At 39.6% G+C, this 6,519-nt stretch overlaps 1 pseudogene; it reads left to right on the forward strand.

Annotated features, from left to right (window-relative positions):
- The first annotated feature begins 1,202 nt into the window (after positions 1 to 1,202).
- On the forward strand, positions 1,203 to 2,079 carry LOC103745648 (annotated as a pseudogene).
- Positions 2,080 to 6,519: the final 4,440 nt, after the last annotated feature.

A 6,519-nucleotide genomic window follows, 5' to 3' on the forward strand; every position in this document is an offset into this window, starting at 1 on the left:
AATTGTGAAAAACAACTTGAGAAAATTACTTCAGAAAAAAGCTGCCAAAAGCAAATTCAAACATCAGCTGTATTTGCTCTTCAGCATTATCATGAATATCCAGCTACAACAAACTATATTGACAGAAGTCAGAGCCTCAAGTAGGGAACTGGCAGGATGTGCCAGTTATCAGGAGCAATGCTTCTGTGCAAGCTCTCCCATAAATAGCAGAACAGTTGCAGCCCAAGTCAAGAATATTTCAAAGTAATGGGAACTTAAGAAATGGATTCCCAGGGCTGGCAACTAAAAATTTCATTCTTGCAAGTAACTCAGAAATTAGCAGTCTTCCCGTCTTTCTTCTCCAGGACTAGGGCAGGAACCCATTGCTTACATGTTCTGATCCTACCTACTCCTTCACCATCTTCCCCCTGTAGATCTATGACAGGAACAAGTTGCACACGGGCTCCAGACCACTCTGGTGAGCTAGCCAGAACCTGCACACTCCATCACTGTACTCTCCACCAGGACTAGGCCCTGAACCTGCTGCTCATGGACTATGGACCACCATGGTGGGCTAACCTGAATCCACCCACTCCTTCACCATCAGCACACTCACAGTCCTAGATGTGATTGCCACCACACACACCAGACCAGATTGGATTCACCCCATCCCTCCAATAAAAAATCGAAAGTGGCTGGGCGTGGTGGTGCACGCCTTTAACCCCAGCACTCGGGAGGCAGAGGCAGGTGGATCTCTGTGAGTTCAAGGCCAGCTTGGTCTACATAGTGAGTTCCAGGACAGCTGGGGCTACAGGGAGACCCTGTCTCAAAATGACCAAAAAAAAAAATTGAAAGTGAGAACCTGAAGCACAGACCAACTATCTATTCATAACCGATGGGAAACCAACCCAGCTACAACAACAGTAAAAAAAGAACGAAACTTCTACTCAAAAAAGGCAGGCTAGAATTTCATATCAGACACACAACCATCAAAAGAAGTCCATATGCCCAGGACACAGCACAAACATAAATAATATGAAAAACCAAGGTAATATGTTCTCACCAAATTCCAGCAATGCTACACAAGTGTTCTACAACAAGAACTACCTGGAGGAAACGCAGGACACAGAACTTAATATAATAATTAAAAGCATGATCAAAGAATTCAAGGACTTTGAAGAACACACAAATACATCAAGCATAAAAATATATAAAGGGTTCTTCCTCGGGAAACACCAAATGGCGGATGACGCCGGTGCAGCGGGAGGGCCCGGAGGACCCGGAGGCCCAGGCCTGGGAGGCCGCGGCGGCTTCCGTGGAGGATTTGGTAGCGGTCTACGGGGCCGTGGTTGGGGCCGTGGGGCTCGTGGAGGCAAAGCTGAAGACAAGGAGTGGATTCCAGTCACCAAGCTGGGCCGTCTGGTCAAGGATATGAAGTTCAAGTCCCTGGAGGAGATCTACCTCTTCTCCCTGCCCAATAAGGAATCCGAGATTATTGACTTTTTCCTGGGAGCATCTCTTAAGGATGAGGTTTTAAAGATCATGCCAGTGCAGAAGCAAACCCGGGCTGGCCAGCGGACCAGGTTCAAGGCTTTTGTCGCCATTGGGGACTACAATGGTCATGTTGGTCTGGGTGTTAAGTGCTCCAAGGAGGTAGCCACTGCAATTCGAGGGGCCATCATCTTGGCCAAGCTTTCCATTGTCCCTGTTCGGAGAGGCTACTGGGGAAACAAGATTGGCAAGCCCCATACCGTCCCCTGCAAGGCGACAGGCCGTTGTGGCTCTGTGCTGGTGCGCCTCATCCCTGCCCCCAGAGGCACTGGCATTGTCTCTGCTCCTGTGCCCAAGAAGCTACTGATGATGGCAGGTATTGATGACTGCTACACATCAGCCAGGGGCTGCACTGCCACCCTGGGCAACTTCACCAAGGTCACCTTTGATGCCATCTCTAAGACTTACAGCTACCTGACCCCTGACCTCTGGAAAGAGATGGTCTTCACCATGTATCCTTATCAGGAATTCAGTAATCATCTTGTGAAAACCACACCAGAGTCTCTGTGCAGAAAACCCAGGCTCCAGCTGTAGCTACTACCTAGGGTTTGTATATGAGAAAAATAAAGTGAATTAAGTCTGTTAAAAAAAAAAAGGATATTTCCAGAATAGAAGGAATAATGAAATTCATTTTAAGCAATCTTGAGTTCGAGGCCAGCCTGGTCTACATAGTGAGTTCCAGGACAGCTGGGGCTACAGGGAGACCCTGTCTCAAAAAGACAAATATATATATATAAACAAACTCCTGACTGGAGCTCAAAAAAATAAGAAAATACAAATATTCAGCTGAATGAAATGACAAAGACAATCCAGGATTTGAAAACCAAACTCATGAAAGAGATAGAAATAGTAAAAAACCTCAAGCTGAAATGAAGATGGAATTAAAAAACTCAGTTAGAAAAGACAGACAAAAGTCTTCACTTTACATTTGAATCAAATGCAAAACAGAATATTATGAGTTGAAGATAAAGTTGGAGAATTGAATCACTCAAGCAAAGAATATGAAAAATGTCCTTTAAAATGTAAAAATGGAATGTGCAGGAGCTACTGTACGCCTTGAAAAGTCAAAGATCTACGAATTATAGGCATAGAGGAAGAAGAATCTCAGATCAATAGAATTAACCAGATCTTCAACAGGATTATAGAAAAAAAAAAACTTCCCCAAATTAAGGAAAGACATAGCCATACAGATAAGCACACAGAACACCAAAAGACAGGACCAGAAAAGAAACACCTCACGGCATATTATAGCAAAAACACTAAGCATACAGCACAGGGGGCACTGGAAATTATAAAAGAAAAATGTTACACATGAAACGAAACCCATCAGAATAAAAACTGACTTTTCAGTGCAAACTTTAAAATCCAGATGAGCCTGGAGCAATGTATTCCAAGTTCTAAATGACCACAGATGCCAACCCAGACTACTTTACCTGATAAAACTGTCTATCATAGTTGAAGGAGCAAGAACAATCTTCTATGATGTAAAAAAAAAAAAAAAATCTTCCATGATAGGCTGAAAGAATTCATGTCAATCAAAGCAGCCCAACAGAGAATACTAGAAGCATTACAAATGACTGAAGAAATGAATTACCATACCCAAGAGGCTATGGAAAGAAAACAAATGAAGCTGTAATTATGGAAAAAAACAGGACTAAGAACTCAAACAGAAAATAAAATGACAGTAACCAATACACATCTTTCAGTAATAAAGTTAAATATCAATGGCTTCAATTCCCCAATCAAAAGACATAGGGTAGTTGAAGAGATTAAGAAACAAAATTCATCTTTTTCTTCTCTACAAGAAACTCAACTTCCAGGAAACACATCACCTTAGAGTGAAAGGATAGAAAAAATTATTCCAATCAAATGGCACCAAGAAATAAGCAGGACCTTCTATCCTAATATCTGACAAAATCAACTTCAAATTGAAGTTAACCAGAAGAGAAAAAGAAGGTCACTTCATTCTGATGAAGGGAACAATCAATCAACAAGACGTTACAATTATAAACATATTTGCACCAAATTCTGGAGCATAAAAAGATTTCATGAGAAGAGTACTACGGAACTTCAATACACAGATTAACCCCAATTCAGTAACAATAGGTGATTTCAATATTCTGCTTTCATTAATAGACAGGTCATCTGTTGTTCAAGAATAAAGAGAAACATCTGAATTAAATGGTGTTATACATCAAATGAACCTAACAGACATCTACAGAAGATTCTACCCAAGCACCAAAGAATACACAATCTACTCAGCAGCCCATGGAAATTTCTCTAAATTGGCCACATACTGGGGCACAAAACAAACCTCAACAAATACAAAAAAAAAAATGAAGCAATTCTATGTATTCTATCAGACTACAGTGCAATAAAGCTTAAAATCAACAGTGAAAGAAGTTCTAGTAACTGCATGAACTCATGGCAATTAAACAACACACTACTGAATAATGAATGGGTCAAAGGAGAAATCAAGAAAGAAGTAAAAATATTCCTGGAACTAAATGAAAATCAAAACACAACACAACAAAACCTCTAGAACACATTAAAAAGCAGTCCTGAGGGAAGATTATAGGTCTAAGCCCCTACATTAAAAAAATCAGAAAGAGCACAAATAAATAACTTCATAGTACAACTCAACAATCTTGAAAAACAAGAACAAACCAAACCAAAACCAAGCAGATGAGAAGAAATAATAAGAATTAGAGCAGAAATTGATGAAATAGAAACAAAGAAAACAATACAAAGAATCAATGAATCTAAGAGCTGGGTCTTTGAAAAGGTAAACAAGATAGATCAATCCCTAGCCGAGCTAACCAAAGAAAGGGTAAATCCAAATCAACAAAATCAGAGATGAAAAGAGAAACATTACAACAGACACCAAAGTAATCCAGAACATAAGGGATAACTTTAAAAACCTATGCTCTATTAAATTGGAAAATCTAAAATAAATGGATGAATTTGTACATTCAATCAAACCACCAAAGTTAAACCAAGAAATGATCAGAAGCTGGGTGTGATGGCCCATGCCTTTAATACCAGCACTGGGGAGGCAGAGTCAAACTGATCCCTGTGAAACTGAGGCCAGCATGGTCTACAGCTGGGGCTACAGGAAGACCCTGTCTCAGAGAGAGAGAGAGAGAGAGAGAGAGAGAAATCAACAACTAAAACAGACCCATAACAAATAAGGAGATTGAAACAGTAATTCAAATTTTCCTGACTAAAAATAAAGCCTGGGTCTACAGCATAATTTTTCCAGATCTTCAGAGAACTACACACAGACAATACTTCTTAAATTATTCAAAAAGATAGAAATAGAGGGAGAACTCCCAAAATGCCTATGAAGCCAATATTACTCTAATATCAAAACCAGTAAGACACAACAAAAAAAGAAAAATATAGACCAGTATCCCTAATGAACACAGATGCAAAAATTTTCAATAAAGTATTTTCAAACTGCATACACATATTCAAAAGATCATCCACCATCATCAAGTTGGCTTTATTTCAGAGATGCAGGGATGGTTCAATATATATAAATCAACAAATATAATAAATCTTCTAAATGGACAGAAAGACAAGAATCACATGATCATCTCAATAGATGCAGAAAAGGCCTTTGACAAATTCCACCATGCCCTCATGAAAAAAATTCTAGAGGGAATTGGACTGGAGGGATGTGTTGGATAGCTTTAGTGTCAACTTGACTCACCTGGGTTGAGGGAGCCTCAATTTGAGAATTGCCTTCATTGGACTACCCTGTGGCCATGTCTGTGGGGCATTTTCTTGATTGTTGAGTGATGTGGGAGGGCCCAGCCCACTATGGGTGGTGCCACCCCTGGGCAGGTGGGCCTGTGTTGCATAAGAAAGAAGGCTGAGCAGGGGCCAGGGGAGCAAGCCAGTAAGCAGCATTCCTCCATGGCCTGGACTCCAGCTCCTGCCTCCAGGTGCCTGCCCTGAATTCCTACCTTGGGCTCCCTAATGAACTGTGACCTGAGAGATGTAAGACAAATAAACCCTTTCTTCCTCAAGTTAGTATTGGTCAGAGTGTTTTGTCACAACAGTGGAGAAACAAATCAGGAAAGGGAACATATCTCATCATAGTTAAGGCTATATACAACAAAACCACAGTCAACATCATTCTAAAAGGAGAAAAACTCAAAGCATTCCCATTAAAATCAAGAATGAGACAAGGCTGTCTGTTATCCCCACTCCTTTTCAATATAGTGCTTGAAAGCCTAGCTAGAACAGTAAGACAAGAGAAGGAAATTAAATGGGTACTAATTGGAAAAGAAATCAAACCATCTCTATCTACAGATGACATTATACATAAGAGATCTCAAAAATTCTACAAGAAAACTCCTAGAAATGAACAACACTTTCAGCAAAGTGTCAGGTTACAAATCACTAGCCTCTTTATATACCAATAACAAGTCATCAGAGAAAGGGATCATGAAAACATTCCCATTCACAAGAGCCTCAAAAAATATCTAGGAATAAACCTAATCAGAGACATTTAAACCTCTACAATGAAAACTTTAAATCTTTAAGAAAGAAATTGAAAATGGATCAAAAACCTCAATGTGAAACTGGAAACCATGAAACTATTAGAAGAAAATATTAGCAGTAACTTACAGGATATAGGTGTAGGAAAGGATTTTCTAAATCAGACAGAAATTGCTCAGGAATTAAGGTCAGCAATCAATAAGTGGGACCTCATTAAATTAAAAAGCTTCTGTACAGCAAAAGAAACAATCAAAAAAGTGAAGAGAAAATCCACAGAATGGGAAAAAAAATATCTTCACCAGTGACACATCTGACAGAGGTTTAACATCCAAAATATATAAAGAACTCAAAACACAAAGTATCAAGAAAGGAAGTAACCCAATAAAAAGATGGGCTAAAGATCTAAATGGAGAGTTCTCAAAGGAAGAAATAAAGATGGCTAAGAAACATCTCAAAAAGTGTTCAACATCGTTAGTAATT

Source organism: Nannospalax galili, unplaced genomic scaffold (assembly GCF_000622305.1).
Source record: "Nannospalax galili isolate Female #2095 unplaced genomic scaffold, S.galili_v1.0 scaffold123, whole genome shotgun sequence".
Lineage (NCBI taxonomy): Eukaryota > Metazoa > Chordata > Mammalia > Rodentia > Spalacidae > Nannospalax > Nannospalax galili.